We start from the raw sequence: 24,450 nt of genomic DNA on the forward strand, positions 1-24,450 counted from the left end.
GGCGAGATTGACGTCAGAGCTGGTTGAGATGCGGATGGATTTCTTATGGACGATAGCGATGCCTCCTCCTGTGTGGCCGGTACGGTCCTTGCGAATGATCTTATAGTCTTCCGGGATGGCAATGGTGATGTCTGGGGCTGATGTGGCGTTCATCCATGTTTCTGTTAGGAAGGCGACGTCCGGAGAGATGGTGTCTAGTAGATTCCAGAGGTCAATGGCGTGTCTGTGGACCGAGCGGGTGTTGAGCAGGATGCATTGTAGGTGGTTGGGGTCGGATGTCTGTTGTGTGTTTGTAGATGAGGGGTTGTTCTTGGTGCCGCTGAACTTGCAGGAGTAGCAGGAGAAGGGTCCATGGGTGTGTCCAGGAGCGGCTTGGACGCAGTTGGGGGAACGGCTGGGGTTAAGGGCTAGGAGGGTGGTGGCATCGTAAGTGATGCGGGAGGGGCGGGTATTACGAGGACCAGGGGCTCTGGCGCTGGGCGCGGTCCAGGCGCGGACGGGCGTAGACGGGCTTACCTTTGGCGCACCTTCGGCGCGGCCGCAGCGCGTGGACGCTGCGCGTGGGGGCATTGGCCATAAATGGATGGTGGAGGGGGCGGAGCGTGGGAGGGTCAGCAGCTGGGAGGCGGTAGCGGGGAGGAGGGGCGTGCCTGGGAACAACAACAACAGCAAACAAAATGGAGATCAAAGGGGAGGCGAGGCAGGGGCAGCAAATCGCCTGAGTCACCGAAAGTGGAATAAATAAAATTGAAGTTGCTGGCAGAAGTAAGCAAACACAGATAATTGCAAAGCAGGGCGGGCGGCGCTACAATTACATGCGCTATGAGCCGGTCAATTACAATGCGGGGATAGCGTTATAGTGAGCAGCTTTTTTAAAATCACACTGCGCTTATTAACTAAGCGCAGCCGATACCGTGTTGTCCAGTTAGGGGTGCGAAGATCACCAGGCAGGCAGCAGCAGTAATGGGAGAGGAGCGAGGAGGGAGCAACCGGTCAGGAACGAGTCCGGGCGGTCACAAGGGCTGAGAGGAGGAGGCGAGCTCTGTGAACGTGGGTGGGAGGGTCAGCAGCTGGGAGGCGGTAGCGGGGAGGAGGGGCGTGCCTGGGAACAACAACAACAGCAAACAAAATGGAGATCAAAGGGGAGGCGAGGCAGGGGCAGCAAATCGCCTGAGTCACCGAAAGTGGAATAAATAAAATTGAAGTTGCTGGCAGAAGTAAGCAAACACAGATAATTGCAAAGCAGGGCGGGCGGCGCTACAATTACATGCGCTATGAGCCGGTCAATTACAATGCGGGGATAGCGTTATAGTGAGCAGCTTTTTTAAAATCACACTGCGCTAATTAACTAAGCGCAGCCGATACCGTGTTGTCCAGTTAGGGGTGCGAAGATCACCAGGCAGGCAGCAGCAGTAATGGGAGAGGAGCGAGGATGCATGTAGGGCATGTATGTGTGTCACATGTGCACCCATGCACTATACAGGGGTGCAACAGGGTGTAAATGTGACACCCTGCCACCCTTGTAAGTCTACCCCCTTTTACTGATTCGGTATTTACCGAATCGGTAATTCTCATTCATTCCTATGGGGCTCCAGGCCCACAGGAATGAATGGGGAATACCGAATCGATAAATACTGAATCGGTATTTACCGAATTTTACTGATTCGGTAAAATGTACCGAATCATTAGCTACATATCATTTACCGATTCTAAAATACCGAATCGGTAAAATTCGGTATTTTAGAATCAGTATATGATATTTACCTACATCTGGCCCTTAATCTCCCCGACGGCCCTCAGCGCCTTGAGACCCTTAGGGGTAAGTAGTTTGTACTTTACTAATACCGGATTTAGATTTGGATTTTAGATCTAGATTTAATTCAAATTGGCAGTTTAAAACTGGCAACAGGCTGCAATGGCATGCCTGAGACATGTTTTAAGGGGCTACTTTAGTGGGTGACACAATATGGCTGCCCACCCACTAGCAGCATTAAATTTACCATACCTGAGTATAATATATACCACTTTACTAGAGGCTTAAAAGTAAATGAAATATGCCAATGAGGTGTAAGCCAATATTTCCATATTTTTGGGAGTGAGCACAAGCACTTTAGCACTGCTTAGCAGAGATGGAGTGCACGGACTTCTAAGGCCAACAAAAACGAATTCCGAAAAATAGGAGGGGAGAAGGCAAAACATATGAGGAAAACCACTCTAAGGAAGACAGTATACATTTCATGATTGGCTACTAAGTACATAATCATGTGGAGACTCTTTGCCTTCAGTAAGCTGTCTTCATCAGATTAATTCGGTGCTTGTATGCCATGCAATGGATGATGTTTCTGGAGTGTGAGACAAAGCTTGGATGTTGTGAATTAGGACTGACAGTGGTCAAAGAAAATCTAAGGGAAGTAATCATGGTCTGGTTGTTGTGTGATTTTCCTCTTGTTGTCCATTACATGGTAACATTGGCATACATCTAATTGTCACATTTAAGTTCCTTATAAGTCCCTAGTAAATGGTACTTACTGTATCCCGGGCCTGTAAATGTAATGCTAATAGTGAGCAGCAGCACCCATTGTGCTACCCACTAAAGTAGCACTGTGCAACATGACTCAGGCCTTACCACTGCAGTGTTAAACTACAATTTCTGCCTGGCAAAAGAAAGCTTTAGCTAGGCCTCAGTCTTCCTTTTTAATACTTATAAGTCTCCCCTAAAGAAAGCTCTAACCACTCCTCGGGCAGGGTGCATGGTAGTTAAAACAAAAGGACATGTGCATTTAAGTTTTACATGTCCTGACAGTGCAAACATCATAAAGTCCTTTTCCACCGTTGTAAAGCTAGCTCTCCTATAGACTAACACTGGGTTACTTATTACACTTAATAAATGATATTTTCGGTTTGGGAACAGACAGAGAAATAAGTGCTCCACTCATTTAAATTGTAATTTTAAACTCCCTTTAATGGTGAAGTTGGATTTTAAGTTACTATTCTGAAAATTCTAATTTTTAAAAAGTTGGCATTTTTCTGCCTAAAGAAAATGTTCCTTTCTGCCAGTGTTCAGGGTCACATGAAAGTAAATGACTCTCCTGTGGTGGGTTGTGTATTTCTACCAGACATAGGGACAAAGGGCCTTGGGTGTGCAGCAGCCTCTCCTGAGCAGGTTCCCTGGGGGGTTCTTCTCAGCCTTCCTGAGCTTCGAAAGAAAGCCTCAGGGAGGCCAACCCTCTTCTTGATTTTAAGGGCTGCCTGCCATGGTTCTAACAAATTAAGCTTACACAAAGGCAAGCCTACCGCTTCGTACCCAAGACTGTTAGGAGCCAAACCCAGCAAAAGGGGAAGGGTAGACAATTAAAATAGTACCTACAGAACCTCGCATCAAAACACTCTTGGACCTGTGGAAGATTCATAAGAAGGACTAACCTGCTGTATGAAGAAAGATGACTGGGCCTGCTTGCTCTGTACCCATGCATCCCAGAAGTTACTCCAAGGGTCAAGTGACTGACCTTCTGTTCGATCTATAGAGACACAACAACATTCCAGAAGCCTCCCTGCAACTGCCACATTGACCAGCAACAATTGGACCTGCCTGAACTCTGCTGCTGGCCTTTTTTGGAGTAAGTTCTGATTCTGAATAGGTCCCCCCCCCCCCCAGGTCCTGGACACTAGGTTGATGTAAGTGTGTAGACCTCCTGCCTTAAAACCAAGTGAAAGTTGAAAATCCAAACGTTTTGTAAAGGTGCTGTGTCCTAGAGAGAAGGAGATCTCCTTGTTTCTGTTGGTTGCTAAATCTGGTAGACCAGTTACCTGGTGATATGTTAGGAGGAGGGTGCTTTGTTAGACAGGGGTCTGAAAATTACAGTAAGATTGTCCAAACATATGGGTCTAGGAATTGAATCGACCAGAGTCAGGTAAACAGTCCAAAGGGTGGAACTTAACCTTGCCTTTTTGGCAGTAGCAAGTCAGAGTGTGTACATGTCTTTAAAAAAAGTAGTGCGTAAGCCTGTGGTTTTACGCCAGGTGTGTGATGCTGCCTGGATGGCTAACTATTTAACCACTGGTTTTTATAAGTGCGCACATCTATGCAAATGAAACCACATTTTAGAGCAAACATTGGTTGATGATACTGCCTCTTATAGCACAGAGGATTAGAGAGAGCAGTTATTTGAAGTTTAAAGAAGGTAGTGTTGCGCTCCAGTCTTTCATATTTGATGTTGTGGATATGTCTTTCTGATTTCAGAGGCAGGAGTCTTGGAGAGGTGTGGCACTGCTCCCTGCCATCTGTAGGAAGCCCTCTGCCACTATTTGCTATGGTACACCTTACTGAGGGTATGATGATTTCAATTTTGAATACCGTTCTTGTTTGGACAAGAGTAGCATAGATTCATATCTGCCACTCTTCTTAGTGATGTTCAGGAAGGTGCGGCCAGTAGTGTGGACTAGTGTCTGGGTTTTTATACCATTGTCAACAAAATGATTATCTACTGAGACTTGGCACTTGATTGATGATTTGAAAATAGTCTTTTTGCCCAACTGAGAACCACATCATTGCAGACAGCGCACAATATAATGCTCTGTGTGTAATCCTCAGCTACTTCTATGTGCAATGTGAGGGCAGGAACACTGTCCTGTGAGAACAAAAGCGAGGAAGGATCTGATCATATAAGAGTAGGTGACCATATCTGATGTTCTGTGGTCACGGACACTAGAGCATGATGGTTTGTTAGAAAGAGTCTAAACAGTTGAGTTTTCAGGGGCTTCTTTAAATTCATGCAGTTAGGTTCAGCTCCAAAACCTGTGTTGAAGGATCACATGAGGTAATGAGGAGTGAAGTTTTCTTTCTGGGTGTAGCCTGGGAATAGTTATTGCAGTTATTTTTTTAGCTATTTCCCAGTAGGCTTGGTAGGTGGTGCAGAGGCCCTGAATATGAACCTGGGATTAACTGGCAGCAGGTGGAAAACTTTCAGGGTGGGCTTAGTGTGATGGCACATTCTACCTGCTAGGTTTTATAACTGATGTAACCAGGCAAAGCGCCCCTGTGGATGATAAAATGGTAATCAGTGCACAAAAGAGGGAAAGCCTCACAACTGATGAATTCCTAACATTTTAAGAGGTCAAATTAACTGGTCTTAACATATATATCAAAGTGGAAAGGGATCTGCACCCCGGTGAATTGGTTTGACCCTTGCATCACATGGAAATATTAGTAGAATCCTCACCCACTAGTACCACAAGTGGCATGCTTCATCATCGGATCCTCACCCAGTTCACCTGTGTGAGTGGGTGGGCTCAAAGCAGTTTGTAAACTGAGCTCCTACTAAAACCTAAGTGCACGTTAAAAAAGCCTTCACGGTCCCACTTCTTGTTTATTAATAAGTGCCTTTAGCTGGGATGAAAACAGTGCAATGACCACTAACATCTGTAGCTCAGTAAGGTCGTGTTTCAGCCCGTTACAAGTGCCACTCAAAGTCAGCAGGCTTTCATCAGGACCAACTAAATCCATAGATTTCATACAGATTGTGTTAAATGCCAACTCCTAATGCTGGTTTACACAGCACGCTAAACATGAAGCATGCAGTCATACAGACCATATAGGACCTTTTCCCTCTAATGGTCTATGACTCCGAAAGATTTAGGCTCCATGAGGTAGTCGGGGTGGGGCGATCCCTGCCGTCACACTTACACCAAGGGGCATCATCCTCCCTTGCACCTATTCAGCTCTCCGCACTCCAACGACGATATCAGGGTAGTCAAGGCTCTACACAACGAAGACTCTGGTAAATTCCACACAATGGATGGCTTGAAGTAATGTGAGGGTTTCTATCAAGTCTGAGATATCTTACTGATAGAAGAAAGTGTGCGAACCAAGAGAGAGCTGGCAAATATACAGAATTTATAATGATTAATAAACCAAGAAATTTGGCAGTTTGCATGCACCATGAAGTCTAAACATTTCAGTATATTTATGTGGCAACTTAAGACTTGAGGTGATTTAACCTGAAAATAAATGTGTCTGACGAAATACAGAGGAGCCGAAGGCCTTTTGGACAAAATTGTCCAGTGGTATGAACTGCAAGTATGTTCTGGCAGACTCTACATTAAAATGTGTCAGCACTAAAAAAGCTCCATATACACAAATACATTTCTGCATGGCCTTTTGATTGTTTTGAAGGATATAGCCAATGGTTAGATAAATTCAATTACGCTATGGGACTGAAAGTGCCAAAAATATCACACAAGTGTCAGCAGAGTGCTATTAAAAGTAATGCTACAATTTCGCTTGAGTGTTGTATTCATTCATAGAAGAAAGATTACAATGCTCAAAGGGATAGCTTACATTTCAAAGCTGTTGAGCGAAAACCCATAAAAGAAAAATAAACTGTAGTTTTCTGCTGCTGTTTTTTTCACTCTAGCATTTAATGTGAGGCTGACTCAGCTCTCTTTAAAGTGGCCAATGTATTTGAGCCAGTTATCATCATTGTAATTGCATGTATGTAAATGGAGTATAGACCTGAAGGTGTGCACCCTGAATATCAACCCCAGAATATCGACGGAACGCAATATCAAGGACAACATTGCAAATCTAAACCCACTTATAAGTACCTATGTGGTACATATATCTTCAAGGTACATAGATGTGGAGTTAGGAATATAAATCTATACTTTCCTATATGCACTTTCCTTTCAATACTTTGACCCTCAATATTCTTTGACCACCACATTCTGGGGGTTGTATTCAGTAATACAATAGGTTTGACAAAACGAAACCTGACCAATTCTTTGGTTTTGCATGTTTTTATTTCAATTTCTTATGCTTATCCAGGGATTCAACCTTACTGTTATGCGGAATGACAGGCGATAAGCCAATGCTTCGCGAGGGACTCCAGAGACCTGTAGAAGTGGTGAGAAGGCAGATTTCATACAGTCATCCTCCTGTTTTTCACTTGGAATGGTGGCAGAAGCTGTGGCACACCAACTTCATCTCACCTGCATGTCATTTGGCCATTCAAATCCACTGGAGACAGCCACATTCTCTCTGTGCTTGTAAATGGCTCTCTCACAAAGTACAATAAGCATTATTGTACCTGTACATTCCTGATCTTAGTGACAAGCATAAGTGACATGGTTAGATAGGGAAGGGAAGGAATACACTGAGGGATGTGGGATTAAGTGTCAGGACACGGGGAATTAGCATTAATTATCTCTGGGAAAAGAGAAGAAGAAGCTGAGAAATGGAAGAACAACCCAAAGCCAGGATTCCCAGGGTTTAAATATATATATATATATACGTGGGGGAAGAAACCAAGATAGAAGTGTGGAGGGTGACAGTACGCAATATTATTTTGATTTAAAAATTAGTGTGATGGTGGTGCACATTTAATGTGGCACCCACAATCCTCTTCTCCCTCTACAAAGCATATCCATGAATGAGCTCACAGAGTGTTGGATCCTAAGGGGCTGGCATAAGAACATAACATTGTAGATGGGGCAGTTCCCAATAGCCCAAGGTTTTGTACTTCAGGGTTATAAGTGGCACAATAGGTAATCTGATCCAGCTGCAGCCCGTGCAGGTAAGAGCGGTAGGGTGGTGGGTCCGGGTGAGGGGGGATTTTGACAGACAATGATGAGGGAAAATTAAATAAGTTATCCATCGAAATCACCCCACTCCTCCTCTTCATTCTGCCCATTGTCTAGAATGTCACTTGACATGCCACAGTGGATAACAAACGTGTCACTGAGATCTAGGCATCTTTATTTTTAAATTTGATGCATGCTCATTATCACATGATCATTATCAGCCACACATTTTTCTAATTTCTTTAGTTTGCTGTTGGCCATATCACAGCACCAGAAATCCAAGTGGATCCTTACAATATTGTTAAACAGAAACCCTCAAACTTTGACTGCTTCCTGAAAGCAAATGATCCTCTGAAGACCTGCAGGAAAAGAGCCTTTAGTTTAGGGAAAATATTTTTCTACATAAGGTTTGAAATAAATAGCAAAATACCCTGTTCGAAAATACAGACTAGTGAAGCACTTATAAAAAGTGACTTGAAACTATAAAGAAAAACAATAAAAAAAATGGCGCCAAACAAAAACATATTTTATTTCGGCTACAAACATTATAGTATTCTTTTTTACTGTTACCAAAAAAATAAGTATTTTGTTGGACTCACATGCATGGGACTCAGTCACAAAGTAAAATTGGAGATGGGCAGCTGTCAACACGAGGATGTTTTTTCAGATTGTGGAATTGTATGTACATATGTATATATGTATATTTGTATCTTCACAGAGTGAACCTGTTAAATAGGCAGCAGAGTACTTTACAATGTCAAAGTCCTAGATAAAGTAAACAAGTGATTGGAGAAATAGCTGGGTTCTGGGAGCAGAAATGGACTGTTACTGCATTATGATGTAGTGTTGTTTAAAGAGGTGAGTTTTCAGCCCTTTCCTATGTTGGAGCAGGTGGGTGAGGTCCTGAGGAATACAGATGAGTTGTCCTCAAATCTTGGTGCATGGATGAAGAAGGCATGTTGATTTTGCTTCTTTTTTTCACTTTTTTGTATGCTGTCTGATGGTGTCCTGATTGTCTTGGGGGATTTGACAATGACTACAGATCTTAAAATGCATGCTATTGTCAGCTCCCAAAACCCATAGTTTTAGAATCAAATGGATTAGGAATAAGGCCGCTAAATTGCACCCTTTATGGAGAACTAATAGCAAATTATAAGATTTGTGAACTAATCACATTTCCTTCGAGAAGTGCAACAATCCACCTTAAGACAAAGTAAGCAACTCCCCTTAAACTTCATTACAGTAGTGAGTAATTGTTAGTGTCATCATTGACAGTAAAAGTAACGCTTAGGATTTTATTCACAGCTGCCCAACTAAAGTTCCATTCCTTTTTCTACATAGCACATGTTTCTGGCACCTGTGACTTCGCTGCAGTTAACAATCAATTTTGTTGTCAACTGCCGAAATGATACAATACCTGCGGATACATTACATTGACTCCAATATATGCTTTAGGGATGCACCCTTGCTTGAATGGGTCACTGTCACTTAATAAAAACACCCACAAAGACGTGGCAAAAACAACTCATATTTCAAATACCTTTAACACCTGCTGCGCACTTCAGATGACACTATCTGATTTGAAAAGAACAGGATTTGTTGATGGCTAGGCAGAGGCTATAAAAGCATTTGTTTTTCTTGTAAATATCGCAATTGTAAAATCTCAGGCGCGAGGGTGCAATGGTAATACATGGGAGGAAGTGTGTGGTGATCCCAGGATGAAACTGTAAAGAGGGCAACTGAGACGATAAAAAATTATGGAACAAAAACTGGTCACCTTATGAAAGCTAATACAGAACACTTTAACCAACTCAGTTTTACATCACCTCACTGAAGTGGTGTAAGCGGCACACTAAGCATTCCATCAGAATACCCCATATTATCACCCACCGCACCATTCTAGGGACTTTTAACAGGCAATTCACTCATGTAGTCTTAACCAAGTAATACGTTGCAATGCATTCATGTTGTAATGTGTAAAGCGGTCCCTTCAATAAAAAATACAATAAAATTTAAAATTAAAATGGCAGATATGAGAGAGGAAAACAATAAACACATCACCAAATGTGTAACCATTGAAATTCCAGCTATCCTTGTTGGAATAACCAATGCAAAATATGTTAAAGTGTAGTGTACCTCCAAAGATGTTACATAATTGCTTGTACGTTGCCTGATAAACGTAATTGGTATAAGATATCCACACATTCAGAGTCCTGTAGAGTCCAAGAATGACTTTGCCTTTTCACTGGGATGCAGGGTTTGAGGTTTTGCCAGTAATGACGCCATCAGCATTGCACGCTATTGGAAGGAGAGAACATGATTGGCAAAGTATATGCATTAATGTCCACATTTTCTTTTAAGTACTGTAAACAGCCATGTAAAGAAAACACCTAGAGTGACTGGTCTCAAAGGCTAGGAACTGTTTAGGTAACATACTTACTTAATATTACTAATCTACTGTAGATCACAATGACTATTTCCTCAAATCAAGTCAACTGAAGCTATCAAATCAGTCTTAAAAATATTAAACAAAATATAAATAATATTAAAACTTTTAAATGTGTACATTTTAAATTATGTATACCGTGTAATTAAACATATTTTATTTTGAGCGTTTTCATTTTTTTATTTGATATAAACATTAGGTAAAATAAAGATTTAAATGTGAACATTTTCATTATTCCATTTGATATAAATGTTGCTTAATTTGAAAGCGTTTAGCTCTAATCAACATGTACCACTTATCAGAATATCCCAAAACTAACTGTAATTTGTCAATTGCTATATCATCAGTTAATATTTTTGACGTTATTTTTTACAACACATTAATCACTTAAAAACATTGTATGATGGAATGATTGATAACCGTCAAAATCTAAATGTGACATTATATCCTGCTCACCTGGGCCCTTCCATTTCAAGCGTGATTGTATGAAATCAAAATCTAGGATGCAAATCGTAGCTTTAAGATAGAGTCTTCATCGATTGTCAGAGGAAAACATCTCACAAATGGAAGGAAAAACACTGTGGACATTGTTTAGGCATGGATGGGCAGCTCACCAGTCTGCAGGGTCGGGGAAGCCCTCCACTCCCTCCACTTTCCGCCCCCCAGAGAGGACTATCTGCTCTATTGAGAGAGCTCCACTAGCCAAATGAGGATCTCTGCAATAAAAGAGCATCCACTCTTGTGATGAATGCACTTTTGTCATAGCTGAATATCAAATAGACCACCTCGTTGATTCTGTCCGCACACCATTCTCTTCTGTGGGGATATGATTGTGAAAAGCAAAAGAAACATGCCCCAGATGTACAAGAAGTATCCTTATTCATAAGGCACATTTCTATCTTTTACTGCCTGGTCCTCTACGGGTCGCTTAACCTTCTGAGGGGGGAAAATATCAGTGGCAGAGACTTCACCCTGTACAGGGTGGAAAACCCATCACTGTGCCCAGGCATTCCTGTGTGAAACAGACACTGGGTCCAGATTTCTGATGGTGGAGTCAAGTGAGGCTCCATCATTGCAAACCTGATGTTTCCCACATCTCTGATAATAATAAATAAATTAATTAATTTACTAATTAATTAATTGATTGAGGTGGAGGAACCACTGGCTTGATGGAGGCCTGCCCTGCCCCACCAAGCCCCAAATTGCTTTTCAAAGGCTTTATACTTCGACTGATTCTCAAATTTAACAACCTCCACACATAGAACTCAGAATTTCAGATTGTTCATTTTGGTAGGTGAGACCGATAGGAAAGTTGTCTTTGTTTGCAATGGGTACAAATGGGAACAGTAAGACTAATCTAGGACAATGATTTCTTGTTAGCATGGGTTGATTCTCTTTTTACATGTTCTGCGGAAATGTATACCGCACACAAGGATGGCAGCAATGAAATAGATCTGCCTCACCCCAAAAAATGACTAAGAATCTGAGTGCAAATTGAGAGCTCTCAAGGTGTCCCACATCAGGCCTGAGTAACGTGTCCATTCCTTAGATCTTTGTCTAAAAACATTGCACATGATCATATTAAATCCTTTAAAGACATTATTGCTATAAAGTGGCATAAATTGCTGGCAAGATCCATGCATGTAGTATGGGCCGCACTACTCCAAGAAGTGAATACATGCTGGTATACATTAAGAGGGAAAGGTGGGGGCTGTTATGTAATCTTGAAGCAAATAAATCACCCTTAGTTCTCCGTATGATATATTGTATATAAGATAGCTTCCAAGAAAATATATTTTGTGACATGGAGATTATTGTATGGTGATCGTGTACATGATGATGGTTTGTTACAGAACACTGGGTATATAGTCTGGCATATATTAAGTTGAATTTATTTATTGGTAATAATTATGTTGTGAGGCACCTCGGTATTTATCTTTCTCTCTGTAGTTTTGTCTTGTGTCTGGATGCCTAGGTCAAACTTCCACTACAAAGCTTAATTTTCATTGCTGTATATTCACATATCATAGCAAGACATGATTATCTAATAATGAGCATGTATAACATTTTAGATCCTCAGTAAGTAGTCACAGAACAGATATACCGTAATTAAATTGCTTTGTACTGATTTCCTCTGCCTATTGAGCCATAGTCATATCAGCGATCCGGTGACAGGTTTCTAACATGCAGACCTTGGGTGTTTCCACTTTGCTCATTCATGCTCCACCAAAAGTTCTCCAAGCTGTCACTGACTGGACAGAAAGTGTGAAAGTTGTGGAGTTTATTTTCCTTGGAAGATGTTTGTCCACTGGCCGTTTTTTTACTTCTTCTGTGGCTTCTTTGAGGTGGGACATTCTTTGTTTTTGAATTGCAGTTTGGAGCAAGTCAGTTGTTATAATTTTTTTAAGTTATATCCATGAATTATTTCCTGGCTCAGTCTATGAATCTATTACATCAACTGAGTTCAAACCCTTGCCACTCAGAGTACTTATTTGGGGGTACATCTATAGTCATAGCATACTTTAGTGTAGCTTTGAGCAATCACTTCCATCACCTCGTCTCTCAAAGTCCAACTTCAGTGTTTGCCACCCCTATATTGGCGCAAACCCGGAAGACGGAGGTGCTGGCCTGTACACGGGCTACATGCGACTGAGAATTTGCGACTTTGAGAGACGAGGTGATGGAAGTGATTGCTCAAAGGTAGAATGATATTTTCTGATTTGTGGAATCCGTGACAAAGCTAGATTTGGGTCTGAGTAGAGAGGAATTTTTTTTTTAATTAAGCCGCTCTTAGCTCCTTACTGAGGCCAAATTGTGTCATTATACTGAATACCACGGAGCAACAATTCTTTAATTTGTGAACGCTTTGATTACTATATCAAGATATTTTGAGGACGGAGTTAACCAATACTTAATAACTACAGCGAGGCATTGGACCTGAGAGAAGATAAAGCCCTGATGAAGCCGTAGGTTAACCCAACCATAGCGAAACGCGTTGGCACAAAGGGATTGGAGAGTGAAGAAAATAAAGAAAAGAACTGCAAGAGCCCCACTAATAATCTGTGTTTATATTTTTGTTACTTCTGAAACTAAGGGGCTCATTAGGATCGCGGACGGACTTGAGTCCGTCCGCGACCCCAGAGTAGGAGGGAACGTCCGCATGGGCAGCGGCGTTCCCTCCGTGAAGATTAGGATGTGACCGCCAGGGTGGTGGTCACATCCTCTATCTTTAACATTGCGGCGGGTGCAGCTTCAAGTTACACCCGCCGCAATGTTAAAAATGCATACATTGCATTTGTATGCAGAAAGCAGCAGGCACCGCGCGGTGCCTGTCGATTTCTGCATACAAATGCAGGTGGGTACCATGGGTACCCCCCATGTGCACCCCCACCCCCCTTCCCCCCTTCCCCCAGGGGGCCCTCAACGGGCCCCCGAAGTCAAAGTCCGTATGCTTTTCCACGGCGGTAAAGCTGCCGTGGAAAAGCATCTCTTTTACACTATCCTAATATGGCTGGCGGTGTCTAATAGACACCGCCAGCCATGTTACAGCTTTTCCGCCGCGGTTGTAAGTCAACCGCGGCGGAAAAGCGGCAGACTGAAACCAGGACCCACCAGCCATCCTAATGTGGCGGTGGGTCTTTGGTGGGTCCGCAGAGGATTTTCCGCATCCTCCGGGCCGGCGGTGGCTTCCGCCGGCCCGGAGGATGCGGAAAATCCTCCATCCTAATGAGCCCCTAAGACTTTAATATATGCATGCGTGCTCCAAAAACTATTGTATAAAGTTTTCAATCTTTGATTGAGTATAGGAAGGTAATTCTCGTCCCAAATTTTTGATGCACCAGAATAATTTGTCTTGTAAATAGGTATATCTAGTGGAATTTACTATATGAGCGCCCATCTGTCCCATACACCCAAGAGATTTCCACAGCTGGGTATAGCATGGTTTAGGTTACACAGTGTGCACAGGACCCAAGTGTGGGCTACTTTTACTTTCAACTATTAATTTCATCTTTACTTGTTAAATCTTTGAATTTCTTACATCTAAATAATTTAGTAGTACTTTCCCTACTGTTATGCATTGTTCAGCTATGCAAATGAGAGGAATACAAAATTACATAGGACTCTGTGAATGGAAAAATAAATCCTGCTAAATAACACATATGTAAATTCACTGTTACCTATATTACCTGTGTGTGTACCAAACTAACCAGTAAACATCAGAAGAATGAGTTTCTTAATTTTAAATCCCCTGTAGGATACCTTTCCACATATAATTAAACCGCACCAAAACCATACTGATTTAATGTGTTTTGAGAATAATTATTTTTTGCTTTTGAGTTTGTATTTATCACATTTGCCTACGATGATGTGTAAAAATTGTGGGATGTAAAAGCGGTTTAGCTTTCACATGCCCACCGAAAGAGTTATATTTTGCATTTGTTCATTTTGAAAAGGGTCATGAGTTCCAACCTGTAAAATATTTTAGTAGCTTAGAAATATATTTTTTAAACTTATGTAGCACGGTTAATTCCATCTGCCATTCTCTTCTGTCTTTAATAATCTTTTTGCCTATTCTTTTGGGGCGTATTTATTTATAGTATTCCACATTTTGGCACTCACAGAGGCTTGAGAAACTGTGCTTCCTTTATACCATCATGATTATAGATACATAAAGTAAAAATTATTTTGAGAACCTTTGTGTACCAGAACTAGTGGAATTAACTCAGGGTTTCGTTAGACAGCATAACCTTAGGTGCAAGCATGTGGCATGATCGTGGTGTACACCTGGTAGGAATAACACCAGAAGAAAATAAAAAAAGGACACAGAAATAATACTACGAGATCCTGTGTTTTTTAAAGATCACTGTACAGGGGCATTTATTTTACCCTGATCTTGTACAATTTTATCATCCACATACTGGTTTTCGGCCATACAGATGTAAGAGCTACAACTCGATCTCAGTACTATCACTGATGGGTAACACACACCGGGATCAACAGCTTCAAATAAGGGGAAAATAAGTATAGACTGAAGAAGCGACAATATAACTATAAGCAATAGTTGAAATAGACATCACAACAGACTCCCTTCTAAGAGTCTAATGTGCAAAGTAGATGTTGCATAACCACAGTCTTTGACGCCAATACATTTGTCAACGGTTGCAACATCCTACAATCTTCATCAATCTTTATTAACTCCAACCTGGTAATGTTGTGTTATTTCAAGTGACTGTTTCTTTCCGGGTAACCTAACTGTACATGTTCCATACTTTCAGATATCTCTATATGCCTTTGGGGGGTACATGCTTGATTGGTTATCTTCCTTCAGCAGTCACAGGTCCCAAGTTATGCTGAATACGTTTTCCAAATCTCCTCATATGCCTACAAATTTTAAAAGATTTAATTTTGATCACTTCAGAAAAGAGAAATTGGGGTATGTTCGATCTGACAAGTTTAACATTTTTTATTTATTTTAACATTATTTTCTATGAGGTTGTATTTTACTTCCCTACTTCCATTATTTTCAATGAAAGGCTTTTGCAGTACCTGTGTTTTGGGTCATTTTTGACTGGTACGTTTAGAAATTCAGCTTGTGAACAGTAAAGGGCTACCTCTTTTGAGGGTAGATGCATGCTCCTCCCTAAACCCTCCCTAACACTCTATTAACCCCTCCTTACTCTTCCCAAAACCCCTCCCTCCTTTAGAAATAAATATTCCCCATTTTTCAGCCATTCCCCAGTCCCTTCCACATTTATCATAAAAAAGTATACCTACATAAGCAGGGATCTCTGCAGTCGGGGTAGAGATCTCTACACATAAAAGATAGGAAAAGCAGAGACCTCTGCACATAGGTTTGTTGACAGCATTTTATAGTATGTTTGTAATAATGTACCACTACAAAATGCAGTTAGGCCTCTACGTGTATGAGATTAATTTTCATATCCCTACATTTGCATATTGCTCATACTGAGTACATTTTGAAAGTATAGATTGAGAGAATTTTATATCTTTCCAAATGAGTTGTGCTTTTTCCTCTCACACAAAAGTATATTCCTCCAGCATACCCTTCCTTGCACCACACCTTATGAACACTAGTGTAATTAGAGTTGTTTCATTGAATTTCTGCAGCAGTTATGTCTAGATTTTATGTAAATTAAGTGCGTAGCTAAATATGTAAATGTATTTACAAATATTTGTTAATATACAAAATGGTACACCTGGGTGGCTGTGCACCACATATACATGGGGATTCTCTGACCACTACACTGTCAAGTCACCAGTTGCTGTAGCCCAGATAAGATCTAAATTAAGATACGGCCACTCATTGGAGGATTAGGTTCTCAAAAGACGGAGGGTTGCCGAGCTAATGGTTTACAGGCCCTTCCACCCAGGTAAATCATGGGGCATATAACTGCTAATACCTAAATACTACGGATTCATCACTAACCGTATGTATACATGATAGATACACACATTTGGTGTCTTTCCATTTATTTGTCAACCTTATTCTAGGTTCACAACCGGAGTGGCATACATGGGGCTGGCCCCCATGTGGTCCTGAAGAAAAGGTGTAGGGGACACCTTGAAACATGTTGACAAGATAGCTAGGTTTTTGACCACATTAATGATCTAATTCCTATATCTAACCCCTTTTTATTATACCAACTAGAGGCAAGAATACATGCGTTGGCTTACTAGCTAGGTATTTTTAACTCACATTAATCACCACTCCACCATACACTGCACCACACATAGTTTCACCAAAAAAGTGATCCCACGTATCCTTCGCAAGTCGCAGCACGCCCCAAGCAGTAGATGCTTGGGAAGCCCCAATGATGAAGCATGTCACCTAAGGGCAACCTCTGGTGAGTGAGGGGACTAAAGAAAAGAATTTTCTTTTCCAAACAGGTATACCCAATTGGGAAGACCTGCTATTACCTTTCTGACAGGCTAGCTTCTCACAATCCATTGACTATGGGTTATAGTGTTATACAGATCTAAATTATATCATACATGGAGGAGATGGAGAACAATGGAAACTACATACAAATAGAATACCCTACAGAGCAAATACTTCCAAAATACTATAGTTTAGTTTGCCACACCAGCATCGGTATGGGCATTCACAGCGAGAAACTTTCCAGGTCAATCTAGGTGAAGTTGCATACAGGGCTGACTTTAGCGCTGGTGGCGCCCAGTGCGACAGTCTTTTTTGTCGCCTCCCCACCCATGACCTCCTTCTACACTAATTCCCTCACTACCACTCTCTAGCTGTATGCCACTCGTCTGTCTATTGTCCCTCTCTGACATACATTTCATTTTTTTAATGGTGCTACTCATAGTTCACTCGCACTCAGTTCTGTGATCAGCATAGTACACATTCTTTGCAGCAGGCATATTAACCCTCTGCACGACTTTAGGATGAGTCAAAACTGCCAGTAGACACAATCCTGATCTTTCATCAACAGGAGCATTAATCACCAGAATTATCTCAACATTTTTATTGTTGCCAGAAAACTGCTGAGTGTACAAGGAATTTCCCCTACTTTTAAACCCATAAGTTAATTTTAACCCGTTTACCGCGGCAGCAATTCTGCTGTGGTGCGGGCGTTTGACAGAGTGGGGGGGCTGCGTCGGCCACGGTCGTGCGCAGCACCCAGCAGGTAACGACGCAAGCACGGAAGGGGTTAAACACAGCACCCCCACCCGAGTCAGCACCCAGTGTGGTTGCACCGGTTGCTCTGCTTTAAAGCCAGCCTTGTTGTATAAAGACCGGTCATGCACTAAAGCAGGTGTCCGGGAACAGCAGTTGTTATGGCTCCTTTGCTTACTCTTCAGGTTGCACCCATCATTCCGCCCTGATACCTTTGTTATCCTTCTGTTATTCCCTAGGTCCCTATTTCCCTTGGTCTTTGAGATTAGTTTGTGTAGTTGCTGCTGTTTTCCTTATTGTAGACTTTGTTGTACTGGAGCTGTAGCTTGCTTTCATTTAATTGCTGGGCAGTATTCCTGGTATGCCAAGGGGCTAGTCATGGACTCTCTGCATTCCACGCTGGTAATTCAAATCCTGAATTGCTTGATATGTTTAATGTTCATATCTACTGTATTTTCCTTTCTTACTGCAACTCTTCCTATTTGGCATGGAAGTTGCAGTCCCTCGACTAATATTCAATAGGCTGCTATTTCACCATTGGTCTTGCTATGCCAGCCCAGGTTTTCCAACCAGTTGCCTGCTGGAATGAGTGTTTCTTTTTTTCTTTTCCATTCCCTTTTAACCTAGCACTTGGGTTCTCTCCCCTATTCCTGACATTTCCTGTAATATGTGGGTGCCCCTGCATTGGAAGAAGAAGGTTTTGACATCAATATCCTGCATTTGCTTGTAAACAGAGTCGGACTTGCCTATACAGCAATCTGGCAGTGCCCAAAAGGCTGGTATGTCTGGTGAATGTGTAGGCCATTTTTCGGCTGTTTGTAGGCCAGATTGATGGTCTACCGAGCAAGTTTTCATTGTTCCCTGATATTACCACAAACATTGCATGCGGCAAGCACAAACGCATGCAGTCTATCAAACCTTGCAAAATAACTATACTTATGTATTATGAATGTTGAATGAAGCAAACTGTTGCATGTATTACATGGATATTTTGTACCTTTGATGGTTTGCAACCAAATAAAGGATTTTAGAGAATTGAACTATACAGGATGCCTTCACAAGTTCAAAATTGTCCAGATATGTAAATGTGGGCTACTTATTAGCTATCTGATGTGCTAATATGTACCATTTTTATGTTGGGCCCTGAGCCTATTTTATGTTTTTCTGTCCCAGTCTGACCCTGCTTCTAAATGGGTCGAGACAGACACCACTAGAGATGCCCACAAGTGAACTTTAAGGGAACATTTTAAAGTGCATAAGACTGGCCTTCCTGTTAGCAACCCGTTCATTCCTCAGCACCTAGACTTGGGACTGAGAGCAATCAGTATAAAAATAGGGCTTAGACCCTTATTGTATTGGTGCAGAATGTGGGCGACACCGGAGCACTCAACCTATTGGCAGTGCTTAGAGGAGGTCCACAGACTACCTAAAGATATAAAGCTTGAGGAGCAAAGGGCTCAAAATTGAACCCTGTGGCACTCCAGAATTGAAGGCTACTGGATTAGATTTAATGGTGTGTGAAAAGACTTGGAACGAACGACCCCTTGAAAAAAGAGCTAAGCCATTCCAAGGCCACACCTGCAACACCTGAGGCTTCAAGACGATCAACCAGGATAGGATGTGAGACAGTGTCAAATGCCACACTCAAGTCCAGTAAAATAAAGGATGCTGTACCATCGCTATCCAGCTGCTGCCTGAGAATTTCATTAACCCCAAGCAGAGCATATTTGGTGCTGTAGCTAGATTGAAAGCCGGACTGAGAAGGATGAAGTAGATTATGAGTAGCCACATGAAAGGAAAGTTGGGCGTTGATATGCTTTTCCAAGACTTTCGAGAAGATGGAGAGATGATAGTTAGAGGATCAAGACCAGTCTTTATTAGTAGAGGGAGCACCAAAGCATGCTTCCAGTTCTGCAGAACCTGGCCAGAGCTTAAAGAGGTGTTAAGAAGATTAAGAATCACGTTAAGCAGCGACTCATCCAGAAGTCCGAGCTTAGATGGCGCAAGAGGATCAAGTGGGGAGTCAGACTCAACGGTTCCCGATAAAAGTTGAAAGGTGACCAAGTCGAGCGGGAGCCAGGCACCTAATTTGTTGATACTCTTCAACTAGGGGGCCTGGGAGAGTGATTCGTTCAGGTCAGTAAGGCAAATGCCAAGAAAGGTGGAATTATCTAGAAGGGCTAAATCAGGATCTAACTAACGGTGAATAGCCACTACTTTATTAAGAAAAATGATGCTTGCTCAATCGAACAGTAATTAGGATTTTGAGAACTGATTGTAGACAACCCCTAGTGTTTGTGGTCTCATGGGATCTGGTATGCATGTGGAGACTAAGGTCGAAATATCAGCAGCGCAGCGATCCTGGTTCCCTTACAGTTTTACTCACACACATTCTGTCTGTAAATTGTTGTTCTTGATGCGATGACTTTTGTAGTGTAGTCATTTAACCAAGTATTGATTGATTGAACTAATCATGTGTTTTATGCACTTTTATGACCTTGTGCCAATAAAGGTACGGATAGATTAATTACGGATGCAGCAATGTTGCGTAAGGTAGTGTGCAAGTAATTATAATCAAATATTTATGCTATCTGCATTCAAGTATCAAGTTGTCAATTTCTGTATTTTCCCATGGTCTATTGATGGTAGGACATTTTGGGAGTTGCATTATGCACACAAAACATAATATTTAACAAAATGAGACTGCTCATGTTTATGCTGCTAGTGTTAGCTGCTCTTGTACGTTTTGCACATTTATTATTGAGATATCTTTGTTACAACCATAGGATAATGACAGCTGCAGTTGTTTTTTGGATACTTGCACATGGTTTAATGGCAAGTTGTTTTTACACAGTATTTTTATTAAAGATGACTTATCATGGAGATTTTAACATTTGAAATTTTTTTATTGCGATTTTAATGGAATTGTTACAATGAATTGTGTTTCTTTTATGTTTTTTTTAACTGAATAAAGATCCTTGTAGAATAGTGCATAAGTTATAAATATTCTTATTTCACTTGCTTAGGCTGTTTCCTTAACCTTTCTCTAAATCTAGATATCTCTAAATATCGTGTGATTTATTTAGAGACAGGAGTCAGTGATACATCTAAATGTGCGCTATGTTCTGGCTATGGTATGATAATTTTTGTTTATTTTTAAGAGTTCCAGAGTGTTCACCCTTGGCCATTAATTATTGAAGCTACATATGTCATTTGTGTAGTGCATGTAGACGCTCAGGGGCATATTTATCAATGTTTTGCGTCGCCTTGTGCCAAGCAAGGTCGTGTTAAGGCGACGTAAAACCTAGAATCATGCAAGGCAACTTTGTGTAGTCCTGTATGGCTTGGTAAATCTGGAGCAACTCAAGGCAGCCTAAGCCACTGCTTTGCATTACTCTGCTCCAGGATGCATTACGTGGGTGGATTGTGGGTAGGAAACGCGGCGCTGCACCATATTCTAGTAAATATGAAGCAGCCCTTCGTTTCTAAAGTGACGAAGCGTGTCGTTAGTCTTCTTGGCTTACAGACAAGCTTTGCCTCTTTATTGTAAATATGCCCCTAAGAGTCAAGTTAAACACATGGAAAAAAACTTTTAAAATATACTTGTGATGGGAGACTATGATGTTACTTGGTGTATTTGACTCTCAAATTGCTATTCCTAACTGTTATATTATATTATATGCTAGAGGTAGGTATGTTGTTACTTTATGTAGCATAAAAATACACAAGTTCCAAATTTATCACAAAAGATAAACTACTGAATGTAGCACAGACCACATGCTCTAGAGCTCACTAAATCGCATCACAAGACTTCTCTTTGTGACAAGTCACAATGACCATGATAAAAAAAAGAAAAAACAATGATATGTGATAAAATTAAGAATAAAAATTAAACAATGGTAAACAACAAGACTGTCACAAATTATTGTAAGAACATTTCTTACATATTTATTACATATATTTATACATTTGCCATAAATACAATTATCATGTGCATGAAACATAAACACAGAATAAAAAACAGGAATAAAAATAGTGTCAAAACTGTATGTTGAGCTAAAACAAGAAGCAGTTGTCACTTTATGTAGGCCTGAACAGTAATGCCCTTTGGCATATTTTACAATGTATAACCCGCTCCATCGCGTCGTCATGTGTAGTGTGTGTGAGAGAGAGAGAGAGAGAGAGAGAGAAAGAGAGAGAGAGAGAGAGAGAGAGAGAGAGAGAGAGAGAGAGAGAGAGTTAGTTTTGTGTGTGGCTTTGTTTTGAACTCAGGGCAGCGCAACTCATCCGCAACTACGTTATTCAACCAAAGCAATAACTTTGAGACAAAAACTGATTACATAACTGCATGCAGCCTGGAAGCAGTTCCCAGCTGCTCTGTCAAGGTCCGCACATGGAGATTGTTTAAATTATTTAAAGGGTTTTTTTGTGTTCGTTTGAGATTAAACAGCACTGCAGTGATGACAGCTAACACTGAATGCCCTGACTTCCGCAGCCGGTTTGTTGCATGCTGTATGTCTCGCGGACAAATAGTTTAATAATCCTGGAACACAGGCACTGGGTAAAGATTTCTATGTCTTCCCTTCTGAAGGAGTACTTTATGAATCTCGTGACAAAAGCACTAGTTTAATGAACATGGTAATTCCACTATTTGCGAATTTGGATCTTATCATGTTGCACGATTTTCCAGCAAAATGATCAATGTTTCTATGGGCAAGCTTTAGATAGACTATTAAAAGTTTATGAACTTACAATTGAACACGAACGTAGCATGGAAGAAGGCATTTTTCAAAGGGGCCAATAATAGTTATCAATTCCATTAAAAGGCCACGAGTAACCTGGGCGTATATATACATCTTTTTTTATTGTTTTGGAGAAATTTAGCAATAAATAATACAGCACAGGTTTCAGCACAGGTTTTAAAGTCTTTATTTCGATTAAAAAAAATCATAAAAGACAAGTAGTAACAATCATTAAATAATAAATACATATTTATTCAATAAATAATACTCATTTTGATGTCAAGTGAGTCTGGCTGAAGCTCCTTTTGCTAATGTCATGTTATCTATGATAGTTAGAAGCCATTAACGTACCCCCTCCTGGCCCCACTTCATTTACATGGTGACATTCTCCCATATCAGTTGGAAACCAAAAGTAAACATTGCAGTTCCAAAATCCCACCAGAGTTGGCCGAGAATAAACAACCACAGATGTAGAAAGCAGATTAACCCCTTGCGTGCTTGTGATGGAACCGTTCCGTCACAAGCCTCGGGTGGGCTGTGCTGAATTCCGCGCCTGCGCTGAGGGTTCTATTGGGCGGGCAGGGCCGTGACGGAACCGTTCCGTCACAAGCACAGCTCACCGAGGCTCGTGACGGAGCGGTTCCGTCACGAGCACGGGAGCGCCGCGCGCCCCCCCCTCCCCCTTAGCACTGCGGCAGAATAGCCGCCGCAGCTAAGGGGTTAAAAAAAGACATGGGCTGTTTAAGCCAGCACATTGCCATTTTGAAAATGTATTGTTTCAAGTTATCTGGAGTTGGACTTTGGATACTTTTTGTCCTTTTCCTCCTCACTCACTTCCTTTGAAGCTTTCTTCTCCCTTTCTCTGTACACTTTCTATGTCTATTATGCCTATGGCTTTCTTGTCTTCCTGCTATAAGTGTCTTGGAAAAAGGTTTACGCATGAAGCTGGAGAGAAAGATCCTACAGCCTAGTGAGCTGTGCTTTTCATCAGTGCTTAATTTGTAAAAAAAAAATAAGTACTAGGGCTCACGTCAGGAAGCCACCACAGCTTGCACCACATATTGTAACTGTCAGCTCAACTAATGGCAGAACAAATACAACTCCTAACCATCACACTGCTGCAAGTGTGACAATTCATACTGTTTGATGCCCCCATTGGTATAAGAATGACTTGGGTGGCAGGTATTAGTTTACAATGTATATTGACTTAGTAAACAACTGTTGCTCTGCTCATCTTTAAATTACAAAAACAACAGCGCCACCATGTAGCAGCTGTCAAGTGCTGGTGTTGGCAATTAAGTGCAGGTGGCGAGCACCAGAAACCACCGGCTCAAATTAAGCACTTAGGGGTATATTATCAAGGGGTTTTATCTCCGCTTTTTTGGCTTTAAAAGCCAAGAAAGCGGAGATAAAATTATCTCCCTATTACCAAGCTGTCGCTAACACCAGTTAGCGACAGCTAATAGGAGATAGCGACCATCATGGGCCCCACTTTGCATGTCAGTGATATTTATCACTAATGATATGCAAAGTGGGCGTGCCAAGATGTTAGCGACTGGAAACAGTCGCTAACATCGCTATCTCCTATTACCAACTTTTGGAGATATTTGCGCTAAGGGCGAATATCTCCAAAAGCTAACACCTGCCCTGAGCAGTTCTTAGCCATGTTATCCAATGGGAGGTGGATAACATGGCTAAGAGCATTTGCTCGATAATGCATGAATATCGCTGACTTTTCAGCGATATTCATGCATTGCGGGCGTTTTTTATCGCATTTGCGATAAACCTTGCTAATAGCAAGGTTTATCTGCGATAAAAATCGCCGATGTGCGGCGATAATTTTTGTCTCTAAACAAGTTAGAGACAAAAATTATCGCTAGTTGTTGATAATATACCCCTTATTTTCATGCAGAGACAGGCCAGATTCCAGTAGTGACATCAGATGTAACATTTTATACTGCTGAATAGTTTTAAAAAAACTATATACCACTAAAAATACAACAACTGACAGCTGGACAATGGATATTACA

General features: G+C 41.4%; 1 protein-coding gene across 1 annotated transcript in view; it reads right to left on the minus strand.

The window, feature by feature from the left end:
- CHRM3 (cholinergic receptor muscarinic 3) overlaps window positions 1-24,450 on the minus strand; it is a 2,680,897-nt gene that overhangs the window by 793,748 nt on the left and 1,862,699 nt on the right. Inside the window, exon 8 of the mRNA XM_078649289.1 lies at window positions 9,715-9,876. The gene's annotated coding sequence lies outside the window, so the exon portion shown is untranslated. The remainder of the gene's footprint in view (window positions 1-9,714; window positions 9,877-24,450) is intronic.

Source organism: Lissotriton helveticus, chromosome 6, assembly GCF_964261635.1.
Source record: "Lissotriton helveticus chromosome 6, aLisHel1.1, whole genome shotgun sequence".
In the NCBI taxonomy this organism is placed as follows: Eukaryota; Metazoa; Chordata; class Amphibia; order Caudata; family Salamandridae; genus Lissotriton; species Lissotriton helveticus.